General features: G+C 43.1%; 1 protein-coding gene across 1 annotated transcript in view; it reads right to left on the bottom strand.

The window, feature by feature from the left end:
• Positions 1–17,441, bottom strand: part of LOC120989135 (guanine nucleotide-binding protein G(q) subunit alpha) — a 154,057-nt gene that overhangs the window by 119,623 nt on the left and 16,993 nt on the right. The window lies entirely within an intron of this gene.

The following is a 17,441-nucleotide window of genomic DNA, read 5'->3' as shown; positions in this document are numbered from 1 at the left end:
CATGGTTATAAGGGAAAATAATAGCATTCTGAATACAGAATGCATAGTAAAATAGCGCTGGAGGGGTTAAAAAAATAAAAATATTTTAACTCACCTTAATCCACTTGTTCGCACAGCCCGGCATCTCTACCCAGGTCCTGAAGAAAGAAGACAGAAGAGATGCCGGCTGCGCGAACAAGTGGATTAAGGAGAGTTACATATATATATATATATATATATATTTTTTTTAACCCCTCCAGCCCTATTGTACTATGCATTCTGTATTCAGAATGCTATTATTTTCCCTTATAATTATGTTATAAGGGGAAATAATACAATCTACACTACCTTGAACCCAAACCTGAACTTCTGTGAAGAAGTTCGGGTCTGGGTACCACAGTCTGTTTTTTTTTATCACGCGCATTCAAAACACATTGCACCTGCGCGATAAAAATGGAACACAATCGCAGTCAAAACTGACTGCAATTGCGTACCTACTCTCGCGGGTTTGCCGCAATGCACCGGGACGCATCCGGACACGCTCGTCTGCAAGGGGCCTTAGGCCTCGTTCACATTTCAGTTTTTCACTGATGTGTGTGGTCCACATTTTCTGCGGACAGCACACATACCCATTTATTGTCTGTTCACATTTCATTGACCGTGGGTCAGTTAAAAAAAATCAAGGGGGCATGCACTACTCTGATCCATGATGCGGACCAAGCTAGGGTTGGGCGATATATCATGGTATTAGGAAACAGCAATATGGCGATATCGCCGTTTCCTAATAACCGCAGTATTTTGTGATGTCATAGAAGCGGTCATGTGTGCCGACCGCTTCAAAATATGCATCCTGTACTTTATTACATAGCTATAATATCCTGCTGTGCACTCACTAAACAATGCACTAAATACATCGCGCTGTCACCCTGTACTGCACGTCAAACCGGATGTCTGGGCTGGGTTGTAGTCATCCACCACTCCAGAATCCACTTCAGCTCCACTGCCGCCATGTCCACAGCTCCCCTTAGGCCCCTTTCACACGAGCAAGCTTCCTGCCCGGGTGCAATGCATGACGTGATGTTCACGCAACAGTTCTGCATTTTATGAAAAACGCAGCATGTTCTATATTCTGCATTTTTCACGCAGCCCAGACCCCATAGAAGTGAATGGGGCTTCAGTGAAGAAAAGCATTGCAGCAAATCCGGATGCAATGCGTTTTTGGCCTCATGCACACAAATGTTGTTTTATTCCGTGTCCGTTGCGCAGTTTTTCGTAATTTTCTGCAGACCCACTGATTTTCAATGGGTCCGTTGAAAACTCGGCTAATGGACCGTTTGCCATCCGCGTCCGTGATTCCAGTCCATCAAAAAAATATAACCTGTCCTATTATTTTCGCGGAAAACAGTTCGCAGACCCATTCAAGTCAAGGGGACCGCTAAAAAACGCGGAGGCACACAAGATTGTCATCCGCGTCAGTTTTTTTCCTATCATTTGCATGCCAAACCTGTCTTAGACTTTTTTTTACATTCCTTTATGTCTTGTGGTTCTCCAAAAATAAAGGAAGACACACGGAAACTGAACAGAGGAACCCCATTTTGCGGACCGATAAAAACAACTGTCGTGTGCATGAGGCCTTTCACTGATGGTTGCCAAGAGATGTAAATCCTCCGTTTTTTATCACGCGCGTGAAAAAAAACTGAACAACTGAATGCAATCGCAGAAAAAACTGCGAGTTTCACTGAGCGCACCCTGAACGCATCGGGAGCCAATCAGTCACGCTTGTGTGAAAGAGGCCTTACTCTCTGGTTACTGAAACTGCCCAGTAGCTAGCCCTTCCGTCCCTGTCAATTACAGCTATCACTCCTGCCAGCTGCAGTACAGGATATTGCTCCAGCAGCTTTATTATTGGCGTGGCATTCACAGCGTGTCCTGCACTGATGAATGGCAGGGGAAAGTCTATCATATATTGGTACAAACAAACTTTTATTTTTATTTTATTTTTTTAAGAGAGTAAACTGGCCTGAACAGGCATCTGATGCATGTACAGGCGTTATTGCGATCTCTGATGGATGTCCTTGGCAAGAAAAGAGTTACGTTTTCAGTGACACGCCCAAAAAATTGGGTTTATCGCATTATCAGTGATTTGTATTTTCTGACAGTTTAAAAGGGGTTGTCCCCTTGTCCTGAAGCTGCGGGCAACCTCTTATTTCTACTTCAGTGTCAATGCAAGCAAATGGGTGAGCATGTAATGCATGGTTTTGGGGAGTCCTACAGAGTGGGAAATTCTAGAAGGGTTGTCCAAAGCCTCATACTGCAAAAATCAAACAGGCTAGAAAGAAAGCTTTTTAACACTGATGCTTCTAATCCAGAGGCTTTCTGCTGTTCCAGTAGGGTAGCATAGACTCCAGCATAAACAAAACCTCAAGGTTTACAGCTGCAAGACCAGGACTCCACACTGCCACGGTTCCCCCATGTGGCAGCAGGAGGAGCCAGGGCTGCAGGGCGGTGTAAGCTGCTTTCTTCTGTATAAAAGGTGAATTTGCAGGTGCCGGTGCCATTCCTTTGCTGTATTGAATAATCCTCTGGCTTGGATTTTCTGGACTGGTATTGTGACTACGTTTTTGGCTTCTGAAGAATTGGTTTTGTTTTGATCTGGTTTTTGACTTTGTTGGTTTTCTCAGTTGCCTCTGACATTTTTTATACCTCATTGTCCGACTGGTATTTGACCTTTTTTACCGTACAACTACACTCTTAGTGTTTGCCTATTTGTTGTTCCCTGTTTGTGCATCGCCTTGACAGATACTTCAGTATAAGGACTGTCGCCCAGTTTTGGGGTCACTGTGACCGTGCAAGTAGGTAGGGATAGTGGGTCCGGGCAGTTTGGGGCTGCCCTATCCCAGTTTATGTGTAATGATAGTCGTAATCCCGACACAGCACGGTTCAAGCACACCAAAAGTTAGATCACAGGGATCAATGGTGACAGTGACTGGTGACATCCTCCATGAACCCTGCGCAAAGACAACCTATGATGCCAATGTCAACAAGACCGAACGAAAACAAAGACTGCCCATAATCTGTACTTACAGCCGCATCCAGGAATTGAGAATTTTTCCAATAGGATAAAGAGGTTTCAACTGGGTGAATACAAAAAAGATTTATTGAAGAAAACAAAGGATATGCTCATACTGTATGACGCAGACACCCATCACCCGGCAGATTTCTGAGAATCCCTGAACACGTTGCTAAATAATGGATGCCAGCTATGTGAAGATACGGTGCAGTAATTGTAGAAACTTAGAAAGGAACTGAAAATGACCAGTTGCCAGGATTTGTTCCAAAGACCCTCCCCGCAAAGCACATATAATGGATTAACTGTATTATAACATTCAAGGTATTATGACATTCATAGCCGGATGGCATCTTTTTGTGCTTGCCAAGTTAAATATTTATAACGAATGTCTCAAATAACTCAATTAGATTAAATTTAGAAATAAATGTCAATAAGCATTTGATAGAAACCCAATAGAAGAAAAAGTCCTAATTGATCCACCAAAATGACCATATTTATACAATATAAAATCCAGAGACCTTTCAAATTGGCTGAGCCAGAGCCTTTGGATATAAGCCACAAGACTCTGAGAGGAAGACAGAAAACCACACTAATTGTTCGGGGGAAAATACAGACAAGAAAATATCTAGGACATATGGACAAAAAAAGGGAAAAAAAGAAGTTTTTTTCCCATCTGATTTTTCTGAATATGCTGCCATATGTGCATATATGAGTGATATCACTATATCTGGCCATTATATGACTTGTATACTGTAAACTCTTAGGCCAGGTTCACATGTGACTGATTAGCTCCGGAGGCATGGACCCAAAAGCCCACAGAAGCGCTTCCAAGTGTTTCAGTGGGCTTCCGATCCGTGCCTCCGCTGCACAAAAGTATCTTTTGTCGTATTTTGCAGATCCCGGACCCATTCAAGTCAACGAGTCTGCATCCGCAGTACGGAGTGCAAACAGCTAGTGCCCGTATATTGTGCACCTGCTGTTAGCCATCCACAATACGGCAAGGAGCCCCTAGTTTGTCTGAATGAGCCCTTAGGGTACAGCAACATGGCGACATTTCGTAAAATGTATTTCAATGGTGTCCCAATTCTATATGCTGTGACTGCTACATCCAACAATCGCAAAAAATCTGTCCAAGTCCTCACTCACTCTCGCCAAAATCCTCCCCCTACTGTTTTCAATGGGAAATCCACTCTACTTTATACAATGTGGATTTGGGGATTTTTCCATGTGCAGTTATAAAAAAAAAAAAAAAAAAAAAAAAAACTGCATGTGCCTTCTTGACGTGGAAGAAATCTGAAGATCAGCATTGGATTTCTGCCACAGATCCCAAGGCAAATAAATGCAGCATAGTCAATTTATATACAGATTCTCACTTCAGATTTTGTACTTTGTAGCAAATCTGCAACAGATGACATGGCCTTAGGGTGAATTTACATGCAGAAGATTTGTTAGACATTTCTGCCATCGCCCCATTCATTTGACCCCTTAGTTTTTTTTCATTTTTTTTTTTATCGTTGCATTCCAAAAGCTGTAACTTAAAATCTTTCCGTCTATGTAGCCGAATGAGAGCTTGTTTTTTGTGAGACAAGTTGCAGTTTTTAATAGCACCATTTTTCGGTACACATAATTTACCGATTAACTTTTAATAACTCTTTCTGCGAGGGGGATGGGAAAAAAAAACAGCAATACAGCCACTCAGCTTTTACGTTATACATTTTTCAGTGTTCGTTTTTGGGCATAAATAACAACATTCCTTTATTTTTTGTGTCAGTACGATTACAGCGATACCACATTAAAAAAAAAATACTAAATATGAAAGTTTTACTACTTTTGCAAAATAAAAAAATATCCCAAGATCCATAACATTTTTTTATTTTTCTTCCTACGGAGCTGTGTGAGGCCTTGATTTTTGTAGGATGACTTGTAGTTTTCTTTTATACCAATGTGGGATACATAACACTTTTTGAGCACGTTTATTCCATTTTTTGTTAGCAAAAAAAAGCAACAATTCTAGCATTGTTTCTTGGTTTACAGCGTTTATCATGCCGGATAAATTACATTATAAGGCCTCATGCACAGTCCGCAAACCGCGGATCCGCAAAAGAAACAGAAGCCGCACATGTGCCTTCCGCAACTTGCGGAATGAAACGGGTCGTCAATATAAATGCCTATTCTTGTCCGCAAAGCGCGGACAAGAATAGGACGTCATATTTTTTTAGCGGGGCGGCAGAACGGAGCAACGGATGCGGACAGCACACGGAGTGCTGTCTGCATCTTTTGCGGCCCTATTGAAGTGAATGGGTCCGCATCCGAGCCGCCGATGCAGACCCAAACAACAACCATGTGCATGAGGCCTAACTGTGTAGTGAGAGTCGTTACGAACGTGGCGATACCAAATGATTTTATTCTTGCAATTTTTTTTATTGAATTTTCAATGGAAAAGGTTGTATTTTCTAACTTGGATTTTTTTTTAATTTTATTTCATAAAACTTTAAACTTTTATTTTTACCACTTACCAGTCCCACAAGGAGACTATAACCTCTGATCTCTGACATAGTACATTGCACTATATACTGATGGGCAGCGCTGATAGGCATACACTGAAGGCTTTCATTAGGACTCCAGCTGCCATGTTCTACACCAGGCATCCTCAAACTGCGGCCCTCCAGCTGTTGTAAAACTACAACTCTCACAATGCCCTGCTGTAGGCTGATACCTGTAGGCTGTTCGGGCATGCTGGGAGTTGTAGTTTTGCAACAGCTGGAGGGCCGCAGTTTGAGGATGCCTGTCCTAGATGGTTCAGATAGCTCCCTCTCACTAAACCACTTAGATTCCATTTTTCTCTCCTCGTTCAATTGATCAGTAGGGGGTCTCAGCACTCAGATTTCCAACGATCAAAGACTTTGATAGGTCACTATGCAGGTACACTTTGTTACCATTTTATTTTCCCATCAGGTAGTTGCTACCTGCGTGGGGTTTTTGGATGTGACAAAAAAGCTGTTTATTTTATTATACAAACAGTGAAATGTATTTCAATGGTGTCCCAATTCTATATGCTGTGACTGCTACAATCGCAAAAAATCTGTCCAAGTCCCAAATGGGTGTCACATCTCCAGCATCTCCTGCCAAGAAGCAGCATCTAACCTAGGTTACAAAGCAATTAATTTTCTAAGAAAGTAGCCATTAAAATGGCAGTGACCAAGCAAGAAATCAAGCAGAACCAAAAGAAAATAAGACTAAGCAACATGTAACGTCTGCTATGCTTCCTGTGAACGGTCCAAGTTGCTAGCATCGATCGCTGAAAACACAGAAGACAAATACTTTCTTGACAACAAAATGAAAGGATTTCGACTTCATGGTTTTGCTGTATTTAAACAGAATGGATTACCTCATCTGTGGGTGAAATTGGGATATAATGAAATATATGATTCTAAGGCCTGACATTAATCTTTTTAAATGCTAGATACTTGGTAAAACTTAGGCTAGCTTCACATCTGTGTTTAAAGGGAAGCTGTCCCCAGTTGTATGGTGTCCTAACTAAGAGCAATATAAACTACTACAGATCCCTTAGCTAAATGCTGGGTCACTTTCTTTAACATTCTGCTAAACTCTTGTACTGAACAGCTCCGGCACATGCCAATGAGCCCCCATATTCATGAGCTCCTGGCTTTCCCTGCCCACCGGCCCCTTATACATATGGCAAAAAACTGTCAATCAGGGCAGGGGGCTCACTGGTGACTGATTCCCTTTACCTGATCTGGCAGGCATTTTTAGCAGTGGAACAGCCTGCTGGAGTTCACCAGATCCGGTCTAACCAGATACTGCGTTCAATGCTGGACCCCAGTAATGGAATCTGGCATTATAGTCAAACGGGTCCGGCAGTGAACGGCAGTATCCAACTAACTCCGGCAGGCTGTTCCTCTACTGAACAAGTAAACGCAGATACAACACTAGAAGGGGTTGTCTGACTTCAGCAAATAGCATTTATTATACAAGGCACTTACTAATGGATTGTGATTGTCCACATTGCTTCCTTTGCTGGCTGGATTCATTTTTTCCATCACATTTTACACTTTTCATATTCATGGTTACTACCACCTTGCAATACAGCAGCGGTGGCCGTGCTTGTACACTACTGTATAGGAAAAGGCGCCAGTCTCTCCAACTTGAAAGCAGGCGGCAAGGACCAGCACAACACCAACACTACACTCTTTGTCACACTGTTGTTGCCTATGTGCTTGGCTTAGCAGAAGCCCATGTGGGCAGCAGACTACAGCCCCCATCTTGCAATGCTGACATCTACTCAGGGTGGATTTGATTTAAATCAAGAGGATTTAAATCACGATTTATATCACTAGTCAGTAAGGCTTAATTTAAATCATAGTTTTCTACATAAAGACTAATTCTTGCTGGTATAACTTATAATATGCAAGTAGATGAAGATTTACACAACTTTTCATATTAGTTTGATTAGGTTGATTCTGTATTCATAGGTTTGTAGAAGTTAAGATTAGGCCTAGTTCACACGATCGTTTTTTTTTGCGAGTGTACGGGTCACATGGCCTAGTTGCAGCTCAACCCCATTGAAGTGAATGGAGCTGAGGTGAAATACCAAGCACTGCCACTATACAATGTATGGCACTGTCCTGGGAAAGCTGTTGGGGAGGCCACAGCTCTGGTGAGCTCAGCGGCTCCCTAAAGCAGCTGAACGATGGGGGGGTGCCGGTACTTGGACCCCCACTGATGTGATAATGATGACTGATCCTGAGGATAGCTCATCATTATCATTACCAGGATAACTCAGTTAGCTCCAGTCGGTGAGCTATAAACATCACATTTTGGATCAGTAATTGAAAAGTGATTACGTGGGTAACGACTGAAAAATGAAATTATATACAGTATTCACAGTTTTTACTTTGGACCACAAACTTTCACTAGGAGTTGAGTGTTGTATACAAGAAAAGCCCTTTACATGTTGAAGTGAAGGGACTTCACAACAATAACAATGGTGCAAGGAAATAAGAAAATATCAATATGTTCTTGAGAGAGGAGGAAGATAGTCCAAGTTATATGGCATTGCAATATTATAAACTTGAAGGGAGGCGTCCAGTATTTCTTACTAGCCAATTCTTTCTTTCTGGGAAGTAAGAGCTGTACACTCGGCAAGTGTTTCTTGATATACCTAAGGCTCTGTGTTCAAAGCATAGCATAAGTACAGTGAGAATTCCCCCTACAGACCTGGTATGTACTCCTTGGGGTACATGTACCGCAGGTTGAGAACCTAGTCTATATGCTTTCCACAATAATCTAATGTGGGGTAAAATAACTGCCCTTTTACGTTATAGGAGCATAGATCAGTTGTCTGGCATGTGTCCGTTGACAAGGTCAATTGTTTCCAAAAACAACCAGCAGAACTGCAAATGCAGCTCTGGAGTATATTACAGGTCAGGGATAGTGTTGAGCGAACTTCTGTTTTAAGTTCGGCGTCTAAAGTTCGGATTCTGGTTAGTGGAGAATCCCGATATGGATTCCGAATTCCGTTGTGGTCCGTGGTAGCGGAATCAATAATGGCCGATTATTGATTCCGCTACCACGGACCACAACGGAATTCGGAATCCATATCAGGATTCTCCGCTAACCGGAAGCCTAACTTTAGACGCCGAACTTAAAACAGAAGTTCGCTCAACACTAGTTAGGGATCATCAACCTTCGGCACTCCAGCTGCTGTGAAACTACAACTCCCAGCATGCACACTAACTCACACAGAAATGAATGGAGCATTCTGGAAGTTGTAGTTTCAGAACAGCTGGAGTGCTGAAGGTTGCTGATCCCCCTTATAGGTTGTAACACAGGATCAGAGCAAGAAAATAATGCAGTATATTTCCGAAGACAACTATTTATGTAGATTACATTAAATCCATATACAAAGTGACCTTCAAGGCTAAACATACCCTTTAGGCCACCTGCGTACATTGCAGAATGCATGCGCTTTTTCTGCGCGGATTACCATGCGGAAAAACGCAGTGTAGTACAGTACCAGCAAACTGTATGAGATTACACAAATCTCATGTACTTTGCGTGTGGAAACTGACCTGCTGTGCGGACTTCCAAATCGGCAGCATGTAAATTATGTTTGCGGTTTTGGCTATATTAAATGAAGGGTGAGAGATGCGGCAAAACCAAATCTAATCCGCTCCAAAAACCGCTGTTAGAAATTTTGGTGCAGATGCACACATAAATCCTCACTTAAAAGGGGCTGTTCAGTTTGTTTGTTTTTTTAAATCCCTCCGCCCCAACCTGACGTTATTTACGAAGAGATGTCTATTTAACCAACTCCCTACCGTTCCCACTGAAGTGAATGGGTCCGCATACGACCTACAAAAAAATGCTAATTGGATGCGGACTAAATACGTGTATGCTCATGAGCCCTTACTTAGTCCCTACGCAATAAAATGATACCACTAGCAATTCAATTTTGCATCTAATGTTCTGTTGCTCAAGCCAAGTGATCACTTGAGAATCTCGCCTAGTCTCTTCCTTATTCCAAGACAAGGACATTTATTTACTTGGCTTTAGATTGCCATGTACATTTCACTGCCAAAGATCTGTGCCAAGTTGCAGTGAGGTGGTCTGAAAATTGTCGCCAGAAGGTAGATGAAAGACTACTACATAACATACTGAGAAATACAGAAAATCTAAGTAATAGACATAAATATTGGGACATCGACACAATTCTAACATTTTTGGCTCTATACACCACCACAATGGATTTGAAATGAAACGAACTAGATGTGCTTTAACTGCAGACTGTCAGCTTTAATTTGAGGGTATTTACATCCAAATCAGGTGAACGGTGTAGGAATTACAACATTTTGCATATGTGCCTCCCACTTGTTAAGGGACCAAAAGTAATGGGACAGAATAATAGTCATAAATCAAACTTTCACTTTTTAATACTTGGTTGCAAATCCTTTGCAGTCAATTACAGTCTGAAGTCTGGAACGCATAGACATCACCAGCCGCTGGGTTTCATCCCTGGTGATGCTCTTCCAGGCCTCTACTGCAACTGTCTTCAGTTCCTGCTTGTTCTTGGGGCATTTTCCCTTCAGTTTTGTGAAAGTCAAGTGAAATGCATGCTCAATCGGATTCAGGTCAGGTGATTGACTTGGCCATTGCATAACATTCCACTTCTTTCCCTTAAAAAAACTCTTTGGTTGCTTTTGCAGTATGCTTTGGGTCATTGTCCATAAACAGTGTGAAGCGCCGTTCAATGAGTTCTGAAGCATTTGGCTGAATATGAGCAGATAATATTGCCCGAAACACTTCAGAATTCATCCTGCTGCTTTTGTCAGCAGTCACATCATCAATAAATACAAGAGAACCAGTTCCATTGGCAGCCATACATGCCCACGAAATGACACTACCACCACCATGCTTTACTGATGAGGTGGTATGCTTAGGATCATGAGCAGTTCCTTTCCTTCTCCATAATCATCTCTTACCATCACTCTGGTACAAGTTGATCTTGGTCTCATCTGTCCATAGGATGTTGTTCCAGAACTGTGAAGGCTTTTTTAGATGTCGTTTGGCAAACTCTAATCTGGCCTTCCTGTTTTTGAGGCTCACCAATGGTTTACATCTTGTGGTGAACCCTCTGTATTCACTCTGGTGATATCTTCTCTTGATTGTTGACTTTGACACACATACACCTACCTCCTGGAGAGTGTTCTTGATCTGGCCAACTGTTGTGAAGGGTGTTTTCTTCACCAGGGAAAGAATTCTTCGGTCATCCACCACAGTTGTTTTCTGTGGTCTTCCAGGTCTTTTGGTTTTGCTAAGCTCACCGGTGTGTTCCTTCTTTTGTTCCAAACAGTTATTTTAGCCACACCTAATGTTTTTGCTATCTCTCTGATGGGTTTGTTTTGTTTTTTCAGCCTAATGATGGCTTGCTTCACTGATCGTGACAGCTCTTTGGATCTCATCTTGAGAGTTGACAGCAACAGATTCCAAATGTAAATAGCACACTTGAAATGAACTCTGGACCTTTTATCTTCTCATTGTAAATTGGGATAATGAGGGAATAACACACACCTGGCCATGGAACAGCTGAGAAGCCAATTGTCCCATTACTTTTGGTCCCTTAACAAGTGGGAGGCACATATGCAAACTGTTGTAATTTCTACACCGTTCACCTGATTTGGATGTAAATACCCTCAAATTAAAGCTGACAGTCTGCAGTTAAAGCACATCTTGTTCGTTTCATTTCAAACTCATTGTGGTGGTGGTGTATAGAGCCAAATTTTTTACAATTGTGTCGATGTCCCAATATTTATGGACCTGACCGTAACTGATATAGTAACCTTGTTTAAAACAGGACATATTACCCAGGTCACAAACAAACCAAAAAAAGTCCAATCCTTCAAGCAGAGTGCCATGTGAGATCACTGTACATTCCTGGGCACTGTCTGCCAAAGCACAAGAATGAACTCATATTAACATACAATGCATGGCGCTCTTCTGTGCCCTCTGCTTTACCCACAGCAGGAAGAACTAGAAGACTTCACATATTACAGGCCTAGTAGCTAGTGCAAAGATCATTGTGAAAATGTGAAATAAAACAGAATACTTACTTATTACCTTTAGTAATTTTCTAGAACCCATGGATCACCCAGTGTAGTCAGGCTCACCTTTTCCTGAAACTAAGGTTTTTCAGTAAGCCCTGCAGAGTAGACATCTCGCTGTCAGTACATGACCAGTGATGCGATAAAGTGCCTGCCTGACCCAGTTCATTAGTAACTGCCTGTTGTATGAGCACCTATGTATGAGTCCTATATGCAACTGACCAGACTCCCCAAAAGTCAACACTTTCTGTTGGTTCCTTCCCACAATTTCCTATGGCAGAATATGGAGTCAGATAATCAGTAACAGCGATAGTCAGTAAGATTTTGCAGTCCGACTCCATATCGAGGTTGGGGACTAAGGATTTTTAACATAAAACATATACAGGCGAAACTCGAAAAATTAGAATACAGGGCTCCAGATGGCGACCAAAATGGTCGCCAATGAGACTTAAAATTTGCAGATGGCGACACTGGAATATCGTGCAAAGTTCATTTATTTCAGTAATGCAACTTAAAAGGTGAAACTAATATATGAGATAGACTCAGTACATGCAAAGCAAGATATTTCAAGCCTTTAGTTGTTATAATTTGGATGATTATGGCTTACAGCTTATGAAAACCCCAAAGTCACAATCTCAGGTACCTTTGCTCAGGGATATGGATTAATTAGATGACCAGAGTGTGACACTTTGAGCCTAGAATATTGAACCTTTTCACAATATTCAAATATTAAGTTGCATTACTGAAATAATTGAACTTTTGCACGATATTAAAAAATTTTGAGTTTCACCTGTATGCTCTAATATGTGCAGGAGTTGCTTTATTTGACATTTTGACAGCAATAAACAGTTTTTAGTCTGCGGAAAACCTTTTCAAATTTTTTTTTCTTTATCCTTCAGTGGAACTACATTGGTGGCACACAACACCAAGAACTACCGTATATCCTGCACAATTTTATCCCACCTTCAAAGCAGCAAGCATGTAAGATAAGCAGCATGCTCTCCATGACTTATATACACTATACACACAAAGTTAGGGATATTTGGCTTGTAGGGTAATATTTCAGGATGAATCTAAAATGCACTCTGACCTTTACTTTAGGGATCGACCGATTATCGGAAGTACCGATATTATAGGCTGATATTAAGGATTTTGCACATTATCAGTATCTAACCTTGCTATGATATGCTGATAATGCATATAAAGAAAATACTAGTGATCGCCTATGGAAGCGCTCACTAGTATGCATCGGGTGACGGGAAGAACCGCAGCAAGCGTTTCCGATACTCACCCTCCCTGGTCTTCTTTGATGGGGCCCGCACTGCACTGTCCTGACCCCGTACAGCGTCAGGGCGTAGTGCGCGCACTATGACCTGACGCTGCACACTGTCAGGTGACAGTGCAGCGCGACACCGGACCTGGAGATGAAGAGGAGCCGCGGCGCAGGAAAGGTGAGGAGTTTTTTTTTTTTATTCATCTGAGGTCTGATAGGGGTTAAATAAAGTCAGTGAGAAGGAGGGGATGGTGTGGAAATTGGCATTTGGCACTAGTATATTATAAATGTCAATTATAAATTTACTACCAACTAAGGGCTTTATTAATTTATAATTTACCGTACATTTATAATAAACTAGTGCCAAATGCAAATTTCCACCACCTCAGTGATACCAACTAATATAATATAGAAAATATCGGTATAAATTATCGGCCTGAAAGTTGACCGATTATCGGCTCTAAAAAAATAAATAAAATCACTATCAGTCAATCCCTACTTTACATTACTCAATGTGACCTTCTCTAAACTTTTGAATGCACATGTCCAACTGTTCAGTATCTCAGTACTTTTTTCACAATACAGATGGAAGCGCTCATTGCTGGAGCACAGGGAGCTGATGTCCTGTCACTCACCGTTCAGCTCCCCGCGCTCCTCCCCTCCTTCAGGCCGGCGGCGCTCTGAATGGGGAGGCAGGAAGACTTCTCCCTGCTCCACCATTCAGCCTGCAGGCACAGATCGCGCTGCCAGCCTGTGGGGGCGGAGCCTGCAGCCTGGAAATCTGCATAAGCTCCGCCCACACCGTGCTGCAGAGTGATCTGTGCCTGTACAGAAGAGAGGTATGCGAGCTTCAGTAATGGGAAAAGGCACAGAGGGCATCACTACTCTGGAGGGGGCACAAAGCCAGAGGGCATTACTACAATGAAGGGGGCACAGTGGGCATTACTGTGAAGGGGGCACAATGGGGATTTCTACTATGGAGGGGCACAGAGGGCATTACTACTATTAAGGGGCACAGAGGGCACTACTACTATTAAGGGGCACAATAGGCACTACTACTATTAAGGGGCACAATAGGCACTACTACTATTAAGGGGCACAATAGGCACTACTACTATTAAGGGGCACAATAGGCACTACTACTATTAAGGGGCACAATAGGCACTACTACTATTAAGGGGCACAATAGGCACTACTACTATTAAGGGGCACAATAGGCACTACTACTATTAAGGGGCAAAATAGGCACTACTACTAAGGGGCACAATGGGCAGTACTACTATGAAGGGGGAACAATGGGCATTATTACTATAAAGGGGGCACAGGGGGCATTACTACTATGAAGGGGGCACAATGGGCATTATTACTATGAAGGGGGCACAATGGGTATTATTACTATGAAGGGGGCACAATGGGTATTATTACTATGAAGGGGGCACAATGGGTATTATTACTATGAAGGGGGCACAATGGGTATTATTACTATGAAGGGGGCACAATGAGGATTATTACTATGAAGGGGGCACAATGGGGATTATTACTATGAAGGGGGCACAATGGGGATTATTACTATGAAGGGGAATTATCGATACCCAATCGATCGATTTGTACAGGTATCAATTAGATACCGCGATTTTACATTTACCTATACTAGGCTGCGCTAATGCGCAGTCTATTATCAGAGAACATGGCGCGTGCTGCTCTCAGCACGTGCCATGTTCTCCTCAGCAGCACAGGGGAGAAGGAGTCTCTCTCTCTCCCTCCTCCAGCCTACCCCCGTGTGCCGCTGCTGCAGCCCCCAATAAGAAGAGAGAGGGGCGGAGGAGGGGAGGGGCTGTGGCCACTGCACCACCAATGATGATAACTCACCCCTTAATACAAATATAAGCGGCGTGTGCCGGCGGCAGCATCACATAGCCGGCAGGTGCGGCACCTGAGGGGTTAACTGTAGCAGATCGCAGCTCCCTGTCATAGAGGTCGGAAGCCGGCTATGTGATTCTGCCGCCGGTACCCGCTGCTTATATTTGTATTAATGGGTGAGTTATCGATGGTGGCGCAGTGCGCCCGCCCTTTCCGCCAGTACTAAAAACATTGGTGGCGCAGTGCACCCCCCCCCCCCCCAACCCCCCAGCATTGAAATCATTGGTGGCAGTGGCCACAGGGTCCTCTCCCCTCTATTCATTGGTGGTGCAGTGGCAGCTTCTGATTGGAGTCCCAGTAGTGTAATCGCGGGGCTCCGATCGGTTACCATGGCAGCCAGGATGCTACTGAAGCCCTGGCTGTCATAGTTATCTCCCTGCTGCTGTGTGCACAAAGCAAAAGGCAGCAGGGAGAGTGTGAAGTCCTATTTACCCCCCTAATAGAGCTCTATTAGGGTGAATAGGACAAGGGATGAAAAGATTCTAGGTTCTAGCCCCTAAGGGGGCTAATAGTTATTAAATAAAAAGTAAAAAGTATAAAATCACCCCCTTTTCCAATTTTACATATAAAATATATAAACAATAAATAAACATATTATATATCTCCACGCCCAAAAAAGCGTGAAATATTAAACTATATATATATTTTTTTAAATCCTATGTGGTGAACGCCGTAAAAAAAAAAAAAAAAAAAAAAACCCGCACGATTCGCCATTTTTTTGTCACCTTGTCCACCACAAAAATAGGATCGGACTGTTCGATAATGGGCCGGACGTTCCATAAAAAGCCGAATGCACTCTGCTTTTGGCGTTTTATTTTTTTTGTGTGATATCGAATGCTATCGAGTATCGCAATACTTTTATATGGTTTCGAAATAGAATCAAAATTTTGGTATCGAAACAACCCTACTCCTCCTACACAGCAGCGCGATGTGTCACAGTATCCTGCTGCTGATGGGAGCGCAGATCATGGGAGGAGGCAGGTGACTGAGGTGAAAAGTATTTATTGTTTGTTTTATTCACTTCCTGTGAAGGGGGCACTGAGCACACAGCTTGGCATATCTACTGTGAAGGTGGCACACATCTTGGCATATCTACTGTGAAGGTGGCACACATCTTGGCATATCTGCTGTGAAGGTGGCACACATCTTGGCATATCTGCTGTGAAGGTGGCACACATCTTGGCATATCTGCTGTGAAGGTGGCACACATCTTGGCATATCTGCTGTGAAGGTGGCACACATCTTGGCATATCTGCTGTGAAGGCGGCACACATCTTGGCATATCTGCTGTGAAGGCGGCACACATCTTGGCATATCTACTGTGAAGGCGGCACACATCTTGGCATATCTACTGTGAAGGCGGCACACATCTTGGCATATCTACTGTGAAGGCGGCACACATCTTGGCATATCTACTGTGAAGGCGGCACACATCTTGGCATATCTACTGTGAAGGCGGCACACATCTTGGCATATCTACTGTGAGGCGGCACACATCTTGGCATATCTACTGTGAGGGGGCACACATCTTGGCATATCTACTGTGAGGGGGCACACATCTTGGCATATCTACTGTGAGGGGGCACACATCTTGGCATATCTACTGTGAGGGGGCACACATCTTGGCATATCTACTGTGAGGGGGCACACATCTTGGCATATCTACTGTGAGGGGGCACACATCTTGGCATATCTACTGTGAGGGGGCACACATCTTGGCATATCTACTGTGAGGGGGCACACATCTTGGCATATCTACTGTGAGGGGGCACACATCTTGGCATATCTACTGTGAGGGGGCACACATCTTGGCATATCTACTGTGAGGGGGCACACATCTTGGCATATCTACTGTGAGGGGGCACACATCTTGGCATATCTACTGTGAGGGGGCACACATCTTGGCATATCTACTGTGAGGGGGCACACATCTTGGCATATCTACTGTGAGGGGGCACACATCTTGGCATATCTACTGTGAGGGGGCACACATCTTGGCATATCTACTGTGAGGGGGCACACATCTTGGCATATCTACTGTGAGGGGGCACACATCTTGGCATATCTACTGTGAGGGGGCACACATCTTGGCATATCTACTGTGAGGGGGCACACATCTTGGCATATCTACTGTGAGGGGGCACACATCTTGGCATATCTACTGTGAGGGGGCACACATCTTGGCATATCTACTGTGAGGGGGCACACATCTTGGCATATCTACTGTGAGGGGGCACACATCTGTGAGTAGGCCTAAAGGAACTGAAACACTGGGTAGAAAATAAAAGTAGGCACATAAGGACTGATCCACATACAGTCAGGTCCATAAATATTGGGATACCGACACAATTCTAACATTTTTGGCTCTATACACGACCACAATGGATTTGAAATGAAACGAACTAGATGTGCTTTAACTGCAGACTGTCAGCTTTAATTTGAGGGTATTTACATCCAAATCAGGTGAACGGTGTAGGAATTACAACAGTTTGCATATGTGCCTCCCACTTGTTAAGGGACCAAAAGTAATGGGACAGAATAATAATCATAAATCAAACTTTCACTTTTTAATACTTGG

Source organism: Bufo bufo, chromosome 2, assembly GCF_905171765.1.
Source record: "Bufo bufo chromosome 2, aBufBuf1.1, whole genome shotgun sequence".
Classification (NCBI taxonomy): domain Eukaryota; kingdom Metazoa; phylum Chordata; class Amphibia; order Anura; family Bufonidae; genus Bufo; species Bufo bufo.
The sequence above is the reverse complement of the archived record's forward strand: the minus strand, read 5'-3'. Positions and strand labels throughout refer to the sequence as shown.